This window comes from Pinus tabuliformis, chromosome 7, assembly GCF_031772625.1.
Source record: "Pinus tabuliformis cultivar Carrire ecotype Pingquan chromosome 7, CPIR1, whole genome shotgun sequence".
Taxonomy (NCBI): Eukaryota; Viridiplantae; Streptophyta; class Pinopsida; order Pinales; family Pinaceae; genus Pinus; species Pinus tabuliformis.
Window position 1 is genome coordinate 761,599,284 of NC_142293.1, and position 19,351 is coordinate 761,618,634.

Sequence of the window (19,351 nt, forward strand, 5' to 3'; positions counted from 1 at the left end):
TACACCAGGAACTAACCCCAGAGAAAGAAGAAATGAATCTGACCATATCTTGTAATGCATTCGATGGAATTACCACTCCTCAAACTCTCAAGATAGAAGGACATATCAAGAATAAAAATGTAATAATGTTGATTGATATGGGTATTACCCATAATTTTATTCATTGTAAAATAGCCAAGGAATTGAATTGCTTCCTATATCGACAACCAGAGTGTCAAGTGATGGTTGCAAATGGAGGAACCATAAATTTCTCTAGAAAGTGCCATAATATCAAGCTATCCATGGGAGAATATGTATTGAATAGTCCAATGCTTTCCATTCTAATGGGTGGTGCTGATGTTGTATTAGGAGTCCAATGGTTACAATCTTTGGGTATGATAGCTTTTAATTTTCAAGAACTACACTTGAATTTTTTTGGGAAGGAGAGGAAGTTGAATTAAGGGGTATCACAAGGAAAACAAGAAAGATAACCAGCTCTAATAGCATGAGAAAAATTCCAAATAAAGAACAATAGGGCATAATTGCACAATTATGCTCATTGGAGTTTCAAACATCGAAATCATCTATTTCTCTAGATCTCCAATAAGTTTTGGACAATCAGTCCAAGATATTTGAGACTCCCAAAGGCCTCCCACCTATTCATGATCATGATCATGCTATTCATTTGATTCTAGGAAGTGTTCCTCCAAACATCAGGACTTACAAATATCCCTATGCCCAAAAGAGTGAAATTGAATGTATGGTTGCAAAAATGTTAGAGGCTCTTTCTCTGCTCCAGTAGTATTGGTGCACAAGCATGATGGATTATGGTGCATGTGTTCGGGTTATAGGGAGCTCAACAAGCTCACTATTAAAGATAAATTTTCCATTCCTATCATTGATAAATTATTGGATGAATTACATGGAGCAATTTACTTCACCAAGTTGGATGTTCGTTTAGGATATCATCCACTATCCATCACATCATCTTTAAGAGAAAATTCTAATATTCAAGTAGTGGAAGATCACATTGAGCATCAACAACAAGTTCTCCAACTCTTAAAGGATAACCTCACTTTGGCGCATAATAGAATGAAACAACAGGCATATCAACATCGAAGCGAAATAAGTTTTGATGTAGGCGACTGGGTATTTTTATGGCTGCAACCATACAAAAAAATGTTTCTCAAGCAAGCCAAGAAGGTAAATAAATTATCACCAAAGTATTATGGTCCTTACAAGGTGTTGCAAAAGATTGGTACTATGGCATACAAATTGGAGCTTCCTGCATCTTCCCGAGTGTATCAAGTTTTCCATGTTTCATGCTTAAAGAAGGTTATAGGTGACAAGCTCCCATTTCAAACAATATTGCCAAAACTTGACGAGGAAGGAAAAATCATATTGGAACCTTAAGCAATCATGGAAACAAGAACTCGACAACTACAAAATCGATCAATTTTAGAGTATCTCATCAAGTGGAATAAATTACCCGCTGAATATTCCACATGGGAGGATGATAATTTTATGCAGAAGCATCCATAACTACTGAAGCATTGAGGACACCACTTTTTTGAAGGAGAGGGGCATGTTAGGTCCCTACAATACTAGTGTATTGCTTCATTGTTATTGTTAGTGTAGCTCCCATATTGTTATTCTTGTGCCCATGTAGTCCCCATCTTGTTATTATTATACTCCATAGAAATCCACTATTGTTATTGTTGTGCCCTTACATTATTATTGTTATGTCGACTCTGATTATATTGTGACCCCTTAGACTCATATGTATAAAAATGAGGTTTTGTCATTTGAATCATCGAAGAATTGTTCATTTGTGTAATGTAAAGGAAGCTTCCCCCTCAAAGAGGCTAATTTTGAAGTTGATGGTCTATCTCTTATTCTATTTTGTGAGCTGGATGCATAACATTGGAGGTTGAAAAACTTATTATGAGCTTGAAAAAAATTGTAAGTTGGTCGATCTTTGCATTTGGAATAAAAAAAGGTTCCTCTTTGAGACTCTCATCATCCCTGTTGTCTTATACAGATGTGAAGTTTGGGGTTGCATTATATCTAGAGATTCGTGGAGAAAGATCGAGATGATTCAAAAGCAATTCATAACTTACAACCTCAAGATAAAGGGAAATACTCCCTATCATATCCTTCTAATCGACGTTGACATGTCCCCCATTGAAAGTACGACTATGTTTAGATATTTGATGTATAAGAAGAAGCTTTACAACATGGAATCCAAGAGGCTCCCAAAAATTGCTTCTAACTTTAGTAAAAACTCCCACCTTCGCCTCAAGCATGGGTGGTATAAGGATTCCTAGTGTTTGCTCAACCATTGGGGAATAAAGAAGGAGCTCGTCATGGGAAGCAAGGATAGTGTCCAAGATACTATTATCTCCAATTTTAAGGATAAGTTGTGGGATGACAGGGAGATGGAGGGTAAAATGAAGCTAAGATGCTATAAGAAAGTGATCAACCCCACCCTTGATAACCAGAATTATCTCTCTATGTTGACCAACACTAAGAAAAAAATGAACATCGCTAGGATAAGAACTAATTCTCATGAGCTTCGAAGTGAAATCGGGTGGTGGTGTACTCGCAAGACTCCTTGGGACGATAAAATTTGTCAGATTTGCGATACTAAGAGGGTGGAATATAAAAAACACTTCCTTTTAGATTGTCCAACTCTTACTCACATCCACTCTCATTTCCCTAACATCTGCCACACTTCCAATCTTCTTGACTTGTTAAGTCAGCCCAACTATAACAATTTTGGAGTGATTCTTTCCCTTCTTTTTTATCATAGAAACAAGATTTTGAAGAATCACAATTAGATTCTTTTTCTTTCCTCGAGGTCCGAGATTACATTGGTCTTAGTGGACATTAATCATCATCATCATAAACATATGTAGAACAATATATATTTTTATTTTCTAAATGCTTTATAATAATTTCAAAAAATAATTTTACAAAAGATAACTAAAGTATTATAAAATATGTATTTTATGAAATATTATAATTTTATAAAGTTAACTTTGTTATTATAATTTACATTAAAAATGATTATACAATTGATGTGTATATAATTTATTTGTTACCCATTTAAGTTAAAAACTATATTTACTTTTAACTATTTTTTAAATTCTCATTAATTTATTTTTATATAATATTAATTACTAATTTGATAAAAATATTAAAATTTAATTATGTATTTTTTGCTGTTTATAGATTTTTACTTTTTTTTTTTTTTCTAATATAATTTTTTTTCTTTTTCTTTTAATGTCACACAAATTAATTATTGTACTTTTACATACATTTATTAATTAGTGTACTTCATATTTATTTATTAATAGCCTAGTTATATAAAAAAATGTTCGGTAAATATCAACGATCAATCCAAATCTATGAGAAGCATCAAAACACTTATCATTAATCTATCAGAAGCATCAAAACACTTATCATTATTATTTATAAAAAGAAGTAATAACATATATAGATTTAAAAAATATGTAACAAAATTATTAATCATGTAGATTCATCCTCATTTAACTATGGAAATTTTTAATATACAAAGAATCTCTGGTTACAATACTATGCCCTAACACCATAGGTTATCAATATCACATGTTCATAAAATCATAACTCATTTCCTATAACACTTATTTATATGACATTTCTTTTAAATTAGCCAATTTAATTAAAATGTTCGATACAACATTATGAGCTAATACCATAGGTTATCAATATTACATGTTCATAAAATCATAACTCATTTCCTATGACACTTGTTTATATGATATTTTTTTTTAAATTAGTCAATTTAATTAAAATGTAGAAAGAGTGTAGTTCTTTTCTATAACTACTATTAAAAATATTTTAAAATATCTCTACCATTTTTTTAATAATTAATAATAATTAAATTAAAATTCTAAAATTCCTATCCAAATCCTTAAAAATAAACAAATTCTTACATAGTAATAATATTCTTTTTATTAATTAAATAACTTAGACTATAAAAAACAAAACAGATAATAACAAAGCTGCACAGTACACTCGTTAATATTAATTCTATGTTAATTCAAAATACATCTTTTAATTTTTTTTCAGCGTAATCTTTAGTTGAAATATACATATGGCAATTTTGCCCGGTTATAAAGACGCGAAAAAGCGATCAAATAATTGTTTGAAGGTAAACAATCAAATAATGCTCTTTCATACCCATAAATTCCACGGCCTCTATTACAAGGTTGTTATTTCAAAACAAAGCCACTGTGAGGTTTTGACATCTTTTTGGGTAGAATTAAGAGAGTATGTAATTTTTTTAGTTATATTTGATGGAAAGTGACGTCATGATTGGAATTTCATAAAGTGGAAATTTTATAACGGTTAATTGTTTTTTGACGTACGTGTGAAAACTAAAATTTTTTAGTGTTATTATTTGTAATTTTATAATAATTGGGAAATAGGCTTGAAGATTGAAGATAGTTATTTAAAGAGAAAAACATAAAATAGTTTTATAACATTAAATATGTTTTTATGAAATGTTAGTGAACAGTGTTTAATTAGAAAATGCTACTACAATTATTTTGTGTTTTTTTTTAAAATGTGTTTATGAAATGTAAGTGAATGTTGTCTAATTAAAGAATGCCACTACTTCAATCTTTTTTTTTATTTCTTTTTTATGTTTATAAGAATCTCATTTCGAGGAATGGTGACAAGAAATAGGTGTTGCAACTAAACAAATTATCTAACTTGGCCTATGTCTAAATCACTCATTAGAATTTATGACTCATTAGAGTATTAACCACTCATTACAATTTATGACATGCAACATAAATACTTGGACGTCAAAATTAAGGTTTCAAATATTTTTTTGACATATCAAAATATTCCTTCACCCACAAATACCTTAAAAAAGTTTTGTTTAAATATTATAAGTTTTGGAGTTTCTTTTAAAAAGACATTGTCTAAATATTATAAGTTTTGAAGTTTTTGGTTAGAATTAGGGAAAATAAATTGTGGTCAAATCCTAATTTTTTGTTATTTAAAATGCATTTTTCACTCCCTATATAAATTCAACACCTTGAAAAACCATTAAAATATTTGTGAAGAGTTCATAATTCAAACTTATAATTCCAACAAATCTTCTCTATATTCTAAACAAATTCAACTTAAAAATAAACCAAAAAAACTACAAAACTTATTAATAAAAAAATTTAAAAATACACCTATCAAATTCCAGACTTACATCCACCCACCAAAATCAGATAAAATTTGATGAGCAAATTCCCTCTCAGCCGGGGATTTTCTCCTCAAATACAACAAACAATTTTCCCTACCTGTCAACAAATTTTTTTGTTGTAATGGTCAAAATAAACAATAGAGTTGTTCACATTTAAAATTTCTACCTGATCAGGGTGGATAAGGCTCACCGTGTGCGAAAGAGAGTAATAGCCTTACTGTCAGGATTCTGCTCGTCCGTCTACGGATGAGGGTTTCCGCAAACAGCGGGCTCTGTATCTTCATGTGACATGGATGATGGACCTATTTACGCCCGCCACCCGTCAATCATCGCAGCCGCTTCATGTCACACTGTCCGACAACGGCACGTGTTATCCGCAATCATTCCTGTTCTCTCGAAAGTCGTTTCCCTACATTTTAGGGAGGTGGCCAGGGAGGCCTCTAATGAGGCAGAAGAATTGTTGGCACCGTCAAAAATGTCGGAATTAAGGTAAAAAATTTTCAAAATATCTTGTAAACACAGTGTTTGAATCATGTTTTTGATGGTGGAAATGGATTCAGCACCATCAAAAACGTCCAAGACACCCAAAATTTTGAAGTTTAACAATTATAACTTGGATTTTCTCTAAATATGACTGGAATTTCCATAACTTTCCGTGCAATTCTTCCGACTAGTTAGACTACATCGGTGGCCATAGGTATGAAATATTCAACTTCTCGGGGCTTAGAGTTTTAAGACGGATAGATGTCTTAATTTTTTAAGTTGTTATATAAGAAATTTTCAATTTTTAATTATAAGTAAAAAATAAAATATGTGTTGATTAAAGTTAAAGTTGATTTATTTTGTAAGATTTTTGTTTTTAATGATGGGTTAATGGTTCATTTGAATATCAAAGGTTTATTTACATAGTATTTTCGAGAAAATTGTTTTGTTATGTATTACTAGAAATCTACATTTAAAAATTATATTTTTTTGATAAATTATTATTTTTTATTATAATAAATATAAATAGTTTGCAATGTAATATATAACATTAAAAATGTTTTTTTTTCTTCGATTATTTAATTATAAAAAATTTAGTATAATAGTTAATTAAATTAAATTTTTTATTTTTTATTTATTTATTTATTTTTTTTGTTGTATTCAAGTTTTTGTGATCCATAATGAATTGAGCAATTTCTTTCGAAATCATATAAGAGAAATTTTTGACCGACACTTTTCCAACCAACAAGTGTGGTTCATGGTCAGGACCAGATCAAGAGTAATGTACAGAGATAATTTCAAGTAACGGCTATATTTGAACAATAATATTTAAATTATGATATTAATTTATTAATATATTAAAAACAAATATTATTCAATAACCACTAGTTTTTGAAAAAAATATTTAAATAATGATATTATTTCATTAATTTATTAAAAATCTTAATAGGTAACGACTATATTAAACAACTAGTTTTTGAAAAATAATATTTAAATTAATTTATTTATTAAAACCAAATATTACTAGTTTCAAAAAATAATATTTAAATAATGATATTAGTTTATTAATTTATTAAAAATATTAATATGTAATTGTTATATTAAATGGCTAGTTTTTGAAAAATAATATTTAAATTAATTTATTAAAACCAAATATTATAGTTTTTGAAAAATAATTTTTAAATTGTGATATTAGCTTATTACTTTATTAAAAACAAATATTAATAAGTAACCACTAGTTTTTGAGAAATAATAAATAAAAAAAAATCAGAGTCGGAGGGTAGTAAAAAATTATAAAAACAAGTCAAGACCCTAATTTAGACAAAATCATTTGATAAATAATTAATGGGAATAAAATAAACTAAATTAAAAATAATTAATGGAAAAATAAATAAAATAAAACAAAAATATACACAAGTCAATATCTATATATATATATATATATATATAAAATAAAATAAAATAAAAAATAAAAAAATAGAAACATATATATATATATATCCAAAGAAAAGTAATCAATAAATAAAACGGGGTCAACAATAAAATATGGGGCTCCGATCCATTAAATAAATAACAAAAATATTAAAAGGAGTTAACAAAAATACTAAAAAGAGTTAAGAACGAATAGGATGATAAAATACATAAAAAACATGAAGGATCAACAAAATAAACTCTAATGAAGAATAAATCAACAACAAATACTATAAAAAGGACGCCAATACCTACATAGATAAACAAACAAAATAAATCCCAAAAAGAAGCCTAAAAAACTAGGGGAGTAGGCAAGGACCCAACTTCTACTAATATTCCACCCATCATCTATATTCACATTATTGGGCCTTTTTTCAATTTCTAGGGCCTCCCTCAATTTACGATGATGGAAATGACTAACCCTAGCAACGACTTGGGCCTCCTCAATGCAGATGTGATGCTTAGATTTATTTGCGTGCTCCGCCAAAGCAGAGGAGCGGGTCCTTCTATGCTTGATGTCAGCAACATGCTCATGAATCATTTGATTAATCGAGCCACTAGTCTCACCAATGTAGGGAGTCCCACAAGAGCATGGGATAACATGAACACCCTTCATATTCTTGGGGTCCACTGGGTCTTTTACAGATCCAAGGGAGCTCTGAATGGTTAAAATTATTTTTGTTTAGATAATTGGGTGTAGAGTAGATGGTGAGAGGGTGTTTTGTTAAAACACTTTTTGGTGAAAAGATTTTTGGCAAAAATCTAGTCATACTAAGGGCTAGTGTGGCCGAGGTCAAGTGTGATCCTTGGTGATTTTAATGATGTAGATACCCCTAAATTATGCTACTTAAATCAGGGATTAGGTTCACATTCCCTAACAAAAAAATTTATTTAATTGAAAATCAAATTAAAACCAACATGGTCAAATTTCTTCATGTGCAAACTTCTTTAGAGTGCAAAACACAATGTGTTATTTTTCATTGTTTAAATTGTACTTTTAAATGCTAAATAGAGCATATATATAAGACCAAATAAAAGTTTTACCATACAAACTTATTTTTTTTAATTATATATATATAATTTTTTTAAAATGATATATAATATATACAAAATTTACATTAAAATATTTTACATTACATGTAGAGAGAGACATTTTATCACATAAATTAAAATAGTTTTTTATTATTAATATATTTTTAAGTATATGTTAATATGAATTTTTATTAAAATATTTTATTGATAAGCTACATTGAATATTTTTTTATATACAACATTAAAATGTTCTATTTTAACAAAATTTTCTATACATAGATATATATGAAGTTGACATCGACATAAATTAGTTAACATAGATCTTCAAATAGTTATTTAAATCTCGTGTTAAAATAATTTTGAAAAGTATAAGATTTAATCATCTTACTCATACATTTTCTTATGTCTATTCTTTTTTTATTATTATAGTTAAAATTACTTTTCTATTTAAAATATAATTTTTATCTTAAGAGAAAAAACAGATAAACATACTTACACATCCTTTAATACGACGCTGTAAAATAAACGTCTTAGCTTAATTATTTCATTCCAAACCACCTAAATTAAAAATAATAAATTAACTTTTAAACGACATATAATAATTATCTTTATTATAAAAAAATTGCTCCTTTACCAAAAAGACATAAAAGTTCTTAAACTCATACGATTTTAACAAAATTATATAAGCTTTACCCAAATATATAAAATTGTAAATATAAGTAACATAAATTAATGTTAGATTTATCTCAAATTTATAACGAGCCTAGTATCGACATACTCTATAGGATTAATCACAAAATTTCTACCGAACCATTCCAAATTTGTCAAAAATTAATTATTTTTATTTTAATGCACAATTAATTTGACTACACAATTAACTTAATGATCATGTGACCTATGGCAACAAAGCTCGAGGTTCCTTGCTGCCAGAGCTACGAATGTTATTTAAATGTCCAGAAATCCCTCTTTCCTCCTCAAAGGCGAGGGGCTGAAGGGCTTCTCCATGCATCCCTCCCGATTAAACTCTGGGGCAGGGACTGGATTTTATGTTGTTGCTCTTCTATTTATCTTAGGCTCATTTCTTATAGATTTGGGTAAGAACTGCTACGTTGATAATCCTTCTGCAAACATTGTCATTAGAATCATGGGGATGGCTAAAGGCATGAATGGGTGGTGGTTTGTAACGTACCTCGGTAACCTCACATGTAAAAGTAGGGAGTTAGAATTTTTTATACAAATTACCCACAAGTAATTATCCAATTCACAACTCCACAATTCCTCATTAACCATTAGATATAATGTTCATTAGTACATCAAGTAAATTGCAATAAAAGACAGTAAGTTGCGTAACCATTAACCACCACTGTGGTAGTGTAATAACATAAACTGTCTCATGAATCCTTGCATCCATTTCATGATTTCCTTAACCATATTAATTAATCTCATACTTGGACATTATGATTATGCCATCAAATAAAGAACCATCAACATCAAGGATTCATCATCATCAAACTGACACAAAAGGCAATCACACCATTGAACACGAATATACCCTGGAAACCCTGTAGGGTGAAAACCGGCAAACTTTTAATCTTATTATTAAACGCTCGTGAGGGTTTTCACCCCACTCAATGGCTTATAAGGGATCCCATCCCTTAACCATTGTTATAAAATCATTACAATGAATTATCATTAAGTGGTCACATAACTAGCTAAAAGCTAATACATTTTCCATGAAACCCTTTACTTACATACCGCCACATGCAACATCCTTGTGGCGTGATTGTTCTATCAATGTACGATCCCGCAACTCGTACTCATCTGCATGGACCATTAATTCTTTACCTGCCACAATGTTAAACATCACTTTTCTTTGGCACAAACTGCCATCGTTTCCTGTCATTGTTGTCATCCACAAGCTTGGCAACAAGATTAGATACAATATTAATCAATCAATAATCAACCTCTAAAAGAGATCTTTTAACATCTACTCATGTGCATGAGCAAGCATGTCATAATAACTAACTAGTACATATATTCAAGTAAATACTTGTTCTACTTTCCACAATGCTTATTCACACTAATGCATATTTCTCTTTAAGAGATCTAACCCATTAGTTCTACAAATCCATGTTTCTCTTTAAAACATATAACATAATAGTTATGTTTTCATATAGGTAATAAACTATTGTTTCTGCGCCTTTGCACATGTGTTCCTTTCACATAGTTATTTTCCAAGAAATTAACATAGTTTCTCTAACATACAAAGAACATATCTTCATAACACAATGACTATTCTTTGAGCATCCAATAGCTTATCTTAATAGCCCTTCTATTCCCTTCTCTGGAATTCTACCATCATTTCATGTAAACAGTTACATACTTCTTTATTAAAGGAGGTCATTATAACCCCATTTCTCTATCTTCCTATATGTAAGTTTCTCATGCTTCCCTTTCAAGAAATTATTATAGATACCCATCTTTATGCTTAAAAATCAAGAAACAATATCCAACTTATCTAGCAAGACAATCTTTTCAAGAGATTAATATTTCCAAGGAAGTTAACATCGATTATTATTTTCAAGAGAGTCAACATAATACTTTCTCTATGTACACACCAAATCATATTTCCAATGTCACCATAGCTACCCTTATGTGCATGCAACATGTGTTTTTCCTAACACAATTACTTTTACTTCAATGCACATAATCTTTTCATGAAACAAGTATGGATTCTTGTTCTTGCATGAACACTATTCATATGTGTCTTTTAAGGAAAGAATCTCTATCTTTGTTTTCAAGAAATCTCGCATAAAGTCATTATTTTCATGCATGAAGAATGCACTCTTTTTCTAAAAAGAAACTGTAGAAATGAATATCTATGTGCCTAGAAGCACATCATTAGCTATTTCTATCATGCATGTAATGCATAATTTTTTCACAAGAAACTTAGAAATTAGCTAGTATCGCAATGCAATTAGCATATATTCCTTTTCAAGAAACTTTTATTAAATAAAAATACATATTTTAATTCAAGAAAACTTGGCCACTTTTCACACTGTGTCCTCAGGAAGTTTATATGCCTCACCATCTTTTCTCAAGAAGATATTTTGGCTATATTTTGGCTATTTAGCAAGGATTTTATTCCAAGAAAAAGACAAGTGACCCAACATTTCACACACAAGACTCACATGTAGTCTTTCTAAGAGGAACTACATAATATAAGAAAAACTACTTATTTTCTTAGCTTTTAAGTCCACTCATTTTTCACATTCTTCTTTGCATACTATTATGCATATATTATCTATATTTGGTAAGAAATCCTTCAAGAAGATACCCAAATAAAACATACATATATTTTTCTTCAAGAAAGCGAGCAAGTTACTTATCTTTTCATGGGATTGAGCGTCCAACAGTGAAGGCAATGCAGCTTGAAACAATAAGCTGACAGGGAAACCAGACCGCATGTAAGTCTCGGCGAAAAGCACAGCCTCCCACATCTCCCCGGCCTCCTCCTGCAGAAAGAAGTACCACAACCTCTCTTCCGCCACCATGGACCGCCATGCCCTGCAAACCAAAGTGGCCATCTCAGAGTCCTTGGGGCCGAGACGCTTTAATATAAGCAAGAATACATCGGGGGTCAATTTCTCCATAGGGGAAACGATGCGACGGTCCAAACCAACGTTCTTTTGGAAAGAAGTTGGACATTTTGTTACTGATTCCCAAATCCTACCAGACCGGGTGAAGGCGTGCAGATATAGACAGCCCTCGAATGGATCCAGTGAACGTAAAACAAACTAAAGGGCAGCGGAAAATGTATGATACGCAGAATCGGAGAGAGAAACGCCTTGCTGGTGGTCAGACAGCCATCGCAACGTTAAAAGAACCACCGCCAATTCTACACCCTGAATTGCATGAATGTAATTCTTGCAATTGAAGCCAAGCATAACGATATAAGGAGTTCGAAAGGTTCCAAAATTTGTCAATGGGCAGGAAAGATCCTGACAAATTAGTTCGCAGAATCGGAGAGAGAAATGCCTTACGGCAGGTTCAGTGAGGTAGTGACCAAACTGCAGGCACGCAGCTCTTATTATTTGATAAGATCTCCCTCGTCTCTCCGCATGGAAAAGCTCCAGCCTCCGCCAAAAAACAGACAGTCCTTTCTTGATTTCAGTTTTCACAAATAACAAGAATTAGTTTTGTAACTAATTCGTAACTTAAAATTACTTTTACGCAGGGTTGATTACGATAGGGATATTACATACTCCCCCCCTTAACAAGAACACCGTCCTGGGTGTTCATCCCTTGTTGGAACTTTAGATTTTACTCAAGAAATAACCATCTAAACCATACAAAAAGTGATCCTCCCTCTTTAAAATGAGAGATTTCATTTCAAGAAATGACAATAAACAAAATAGTAATGATATAATCATAAGAAAGATCAATAACTACAAAAATATGCAAGTTCTAATTTCCATTACTTGACTCTTATTCAAATTCATAATAAACAATTCCCTATGTCAACTTACCATTACTTACCATCTACTCTTGAAAATCATGAGTACTTTCACGTAAGCATTTTAATAGTGGTTGGTCAACCCATCAACCCTCCAAGGTAAGTAATCCTGTAATATGTGACAAACAAATTCAATCGCATTAGTCATAATATTGTGAGTCAAATGAAATACTTTTAACTATCAATCAATTGTGCAATGTTAGATGATTTTTAAATCACAGTACTTTTACAAGTACATTAAAGAGCTCATCATTGCTCCACAAGCACATTGAATTAATTCTCACTAAAGACATCCACAAAGTACTTCTAAAAGTACCAAAAGAGCGCCTAGCTCCCTAATCATCAAACAGTCAATCACTGCATCAAGTGAAAATTGCCTTAGTCCCTACTAAGACGTTCACAAAATTAATAATACAATAAAGTTATTAAAATTTCCAATAACTCCTTACTGAGCACTAAGCTCATTTCCTGTTAAATGTGCATAACGTAACCATATGTAAAATTCATTTTTAGCATAACATATAGCTGATTAGTTAATTTCTTTAGCTATGAGAACCACAATAGGCTAAAGAATTTCCAACCCATAGGAACTAGTTTCCACCACCAGATCGAGTCATTTTCACATCCAGACAGTTTCTTTGATAGAGACCTTACCGGGGATATCATGGAATTCCACTGGCCAACCAGCTCAAGAATTCAATTGACCACATAAACTCTTTTCCCTTATTGAGATAATTTATCTCTAGGGAAAGGAAATCCGGGCAGACAAGTACCATCAACCCCTCCGGGCAGGTAACTGCCATCAACCCAAGGCATTCTAGCCTTTCACAATCCGGGCAGACAAGTACCATCAACCCCTCTGGGCAGGTAACTGCCATCAACCCAAGGCATTCTAGCCTTTCACAACTATCTGCAACTGTCTGGCATGTTAAATTTCTCTTTTATCACTCTTTCCCAAAGTAATTTACATAATGAACCATATAATCATTATCATTAACAAAACAAACATGCATGTATACCATGCATCTACACTTAACCCTCAACATGGGTCCACAACATCTAGATTGATAGGAAACACAACTGACATACATGTTGTATGCATTCTGATTTCCAAATAACACAATCATGCATATCATATAACATTATTCTTTCTCATTTATGATTGCAATTCTCATTGCAACATTTTACGTGACGAGTTTTCTTGTTGCCATTAAGCTACCACTACTTAATCCCATCAGCAACGTTAGTTATACATATGCATCATTTAACAAGTATTCACTTCCCAAATCTTTTTAGTTTGCGGCACAATACTATCATGCATAAAAGTATATGCAAATATTTATTACTGTGTAAATGCCAATGATAGTTGAGGTAACAATCTAAACATTTCCAATTTCCCACAATGTATTGCCATCAACAAACCGATACAAGAAGTAACTACCATAATCATTGGTTTGTGAATTGTGATAAGCTTAAATCTAATTCAATTCACGCACATAAGTGCTATTAGTTAGTCATACAACACTAACCAATCACAAATACCAATCATCTTAATGGAACCATGGCAAAACTTAATAAAAAATTAGTTATTACCATCAAGTCTCACTACTTGACTCATTGCATATTTTCAATATCTAAAGGGCTTCTTCTAATGTCCTTTTAAAACAATTGTCATCATATTCAATTGTCATCCTATTCAAGGATGTTCCCCATAATTTATATTCATGCATTGACTCATTAAATTTCGTTCATTGTCACTTCAATATTGTTTAATAAATGCATCATTGTTATTGCCATATTTGCAAATCAAAAGTTGGTAGTTGATTGTCACTTTCCTCAATGAGTGTTCAATATTGTTCATAAGTGTGACAAAAGTTTTATTGTCTTTTATCCTCATCAAGAATCCAATGTCATGAACATAGTTATGCAACAAACTTTATTACTTACTACGCAAGCAACTATAAACATGAATCACACATATCATGTCAAAAGTAATGTACTATATAAATCAATATGTGAATGGTTAAACTCATACCTGAGTTAATGCCCACTGGTGGCGTACCTCAATTTCTTTTCCGCTTACCAATTCCCAAAGGCGCCAGTGCTGCAACCTTTAGCTCTGATACCACTTGTAACGTACCCCGGTAACCTCACATGTAAAAGCAGGGAGTTAGAATTTTTTATACAAATTACCCACAAGTAATTATCCAATTCACAACTCCACAATTCCTCATTAACCATTAGATATAATTTTCATTAATACATCAAGTAAATTGCAATAAAAGACAGTAAGTTGCATAACCATTAACCACCACTGTGGTAGTGTAATAACATAAATTGTCTCATGAATCCTTGCATCCATTTCATGATTTCCTTAACCATATTAATTAATCTCATACTTGTACATTATGATTATGCCATAAAATAAAGAACCATCAACATCAAGGATTCATCATCATCAAACTGACACAAAAGGAAATCATACCATTGAACACCAATATACCCTGGAAATCCTGTAGGGTGAAAACCAACAAATGTTTAATCTTATTATTAAACGCTTGTGAGGGTTTTCACCCCTCACTCAATGGCTTATAAGGGATTCCATCCCTTAACCATTGTTATAAAATCATTACAATGAATTATCATTAAGTTGTCACATAACTAGTTAAAAGCTAATACATTTTCCATGAAACCCTTTACTTACATATCGCCACATGCAACATCCTTGTGGCGTGATTGTTCTATCAATGTGCAATCCCGCAACTCGTACTCATCTGCATGGACCATTAATTCTTTACCTGCCACAATGTTAAACATCACTTTTCTTTGGCACAAACCGCCATCGTTTCCTGTCATTGTTGTCATCCACAAGCTTGGCAACAAGATTAAATACAATATAATCAATCAATAATCAACCTCTAAAAGAGATCTTTTAACATCTTACTTATGTGCATGAGAAAGCATGTCATAATAACTAACTAGTACATATATTCAAGTAAATACTTGTTCTATTTTCCACAATGCTTATTCACACTAATGCATATTTCTCTTTAAGAGATCTAACCCATTAGTTCTACAAATCCATGTTTCTCTTTAAAACATATAACACAATAGTTATGTTTTCATACAGGTAATAAACTATTGTTTCTGTGCCTTTGCACATGTGTTCCTTTCACATAGTTATTTTCCAAGAAATTAACATAGTTTCTCTAACATACAAAGAACATATCTTCATAACACAATGACTATTCTTTGAGCATCCAATAGCTTATCTTAATAGCCCTTCTTTTCCCTTCTCTGGAATTCTACCATCATTTCATGTAAACAGTTACATACTTCTTTATTAAAGGAGGTCATTATAACCCCATATCTATATCTTCTTATATGTAAGTTTTTCATGCTTCCCTTTCAAGAAATTATTATAGCTGCCCATCTTTATGCTTAATATTCAAGAAACAATATCCAACTTATCTAGCAAGACAATCTTTTCAAGAAATTAATATTTCCAAGGAAGTTAACATCGATTATTATTTTCAAGAGAGTCAACATAATACTTTCTCTATGTACACACCAAATCATATTTCCAATGTGACCATAGCTACCCTTATGTCCATGCAACATGTGTTTTTCCTAACACAATTACTTTTACTTCAATGCACATAATCTTTTCATGAAACAAGTATGGATTCTTGTTCTTGCATGGACACTATTCACATGTGTCTTTTAAGGAAAGAATCTCTATCTTTGTTTTCAAGAAATCTCGCATAAAGTCATTATTTTCATGCATGAAGAATGCACTCTTTTTCTAAAAAAAACTGTAGAAATGAATATCTATGTGCCTAGAAGCACAAAATTAGCTATTTCTATCATGCATGTAATGCATAAATATTTCACAAGAAGCTTAGAAATTAGTTAGTATCACAATTCAATTAGCATATATTCCTTTTCAAGAAACTTTTATTAAATAAAAATACATATTTTAATTCAAGAAAACTTGGCCACTTTTCACACTGTCCTCAAGAAGTTTATATGCCTCACCATCTTTTCTCAAGAAGATATTTTGGCTATTTAGCAAGGATTTTATTCCAAGAAAAAGAAAAGTGATCTAGCATTTCACACACTAGACTCACATGTAGTCTTTCTAAGAGGAACTACATAATATAAGAAAAACTACTTATTTTCTTAGCTTTTTAGTCCACTCATTTTTCACATTCTTCTTTGCATACTATTATGCATATATTATCTATATTTGGTAAGAAATCCTTCAAGAAAATACCCAAATAAAACACACATATATTTTTCTTCAAGAAAGCGAGCAAGTTACTTATTTTTTCATGGGATTGAGCGTCCAACAGTGAAGGCAATGCAGCTTGAAACAATAAATTGACAGGGAAACCGGACCATATGTAAGTCTCGGCGAAAAGCACAGCCTCCCACATCTCCCCAGCCTCCTCCTGCAGAAAGAAGTACCACAACCTCTCTTCCACCACCATTGACCGCCATGCCCTGCAAACCAAAGTGGCCATCGCGGAGTCCTTGGGGCCGAGGCGCTTTAATATAAGCAAGAATACATCGGGGGTCAATTTCTCCACAGGGGCAACGATGCCACGGTCCAAACCAGTGTTCTTTTGGAAAGAAGTTGGACATTTTGTCACTGATTCCCAAATCCTACCGGACCGGGTGAAGACGTGCAGATATAGATGGCCCTCGAACGGATCTGGCGAACGTAAAACAAATGAAGGGGTGGTGGAAAATGTATGATACGCAGAATCAGAGAGAGAAACGCCTTGCTGGTGGTCAGACAGCCATCACAACGTTAAAAGAACCACCGCCAATTCTACACCCTGAATTGCATGAATGTAATTCTTGCAATTGAAGCCAAGCATAACGATATAAGGAGTTCGAAAAGTTCCAAAATCCATCAATGGGCAAGAAAGATCCTGACAAATTAGTTCGCAGAATCGGAGAGAGAAACGCCTTACGACAGGTTCAGTGAGGTAGTGACCAAACTGCAGGCATGTAGCTCTTATTATTTGATAAGATCTCCCTTGTCTCTTTGCATGGAAAAGCTCTAGCCTCCGCTAAATAACAGACAGTCCTTTCTTGATTTCAGTTTTCACAAATAACAAGAATTAATTTTGGTAACTAATTCGTAACTTAAAATTACTTTTACGCAGGGTTGATTACGATAGGGATATTACATGGTTGTTCATGGCTATGTTGGGATTCTATTCAGGTATATCGTTTTTTATGGCGAGGGGAGAGGAGTTCTCGGCAGTGCAGCTGATATACCACAAGGGGCCTCTGCTGAGCTTTGATATAGAAGTTCATGGGATTTGGTATGGGAAGTTCAGTCCGATTTAGAGATCGATTATTTTGGATTTCTTGCAGTCTCTGGGAGAAGAAGAAGAAGAGGAGGCACTAGTGAGGAACCAACCATCTGTACATGAATGGTGGAAAACCACTGAGATGTACAGAGAGGATGGATCATTCAATATGAGCTCTGCTGTACCGAGTAAGAAGAAGATTGAGAAGATTGCACTGGGGAACCAGACACTGGATGAGTCCTACAGTCTTGGAAAATGGCTGCAGAGAACCCACATTGAAGCACTGGTACTCAGGGCATCTGTGGCGTCCAATGGGTTATGGGCTGAGAAAGGGGTTTTCTTGGTCCTCACTGCCCAAGATGTTGTAGTTGAGAGATTCTGTATGAGCTCTTGTGGGTTCCATTCTAGTGCAAGAAGTGGAAAAGGGGGGCCCTCTGTCTCTCTGCCATATGCATGGGTTGGGAATTCTGTAACGCAGTGCCCTGGTCAGTGCGCCTGGCCTTTCCACCAGCCTCTCTATGGTCCTCAGGCTCTACCTCTGGTAGCCCCTAATGGCGACGTGGGCATGGACGGTATGATCATAAATATTGCCACTGTGCTTGTGGGGACTGTAACTAATCCCTTCAATACTGGTTTTCTTCAAGGCGATGCTGCTGTGCCGCTGGAGGGTGTGTCTGCATGCAGGGGAATTTATGGAAGAGGGGCATATCCCGGGTATGCAGGCCAGCTCCTGGTAGATGAAACTACAGGAGCCAGCTTCAATGCTCGAGGGATCAATGGCCGCATGTTCCTCCTTCCAGCCATGTGGGATCCTCTTACCAGGTCGTGCAAGACGTTGGTTTAATTTAAACAGGTTTGGTCTACTTAGTCTAGAATAACAGTTCTCCTGGAGCTTCTGTATAGTACAATCTGTGCTGGTGGCCGTGATAAATCCTTATAATTTTATGAGTTGGGCCTTGTACTGAATTCTGTTGCCCATTAATGAATATGATACAAGGTATTGGGGCAGCTAAATTTCTACTTTTTTCAGAGTTCACAGAACTGAAGTTTGGTTTTTCTGTGTAGGTTCCTCCAATATGTGTGAGATGAGGTCTGTCTCTGAACGGTTTTGATGTTATATAAGATAAAACAGAGCCATAAATTAGAGGAAATTTAACTAGTTTGCAGTCCCCATTGCAAACTAAATGAGTCAGGAATCTCAAGCACCCACACCTAAAACTGCCGGCAACAAAACAGATTAACTAATTTACAAACGATTTAATCAACAAAACAAGATTAACTAATTTCAAGTGGGTT

General features: G+C 32.8%; 1 pseudogene; it reads left to right on the forward strand.

The window, feature by feature from the left end:
* The first annotated feature begins 17,652 nt into the window (after positions 1–17,652).
* On the forward strand, positions 17,653–19,063 carry LOC149249767 (protein EXORDIUM-like 2 pseudogene; annotated as a pseudogene).
* The last annotated feature ends 288 nt before the right edge of the window (positions 19,064–19,351 follow it).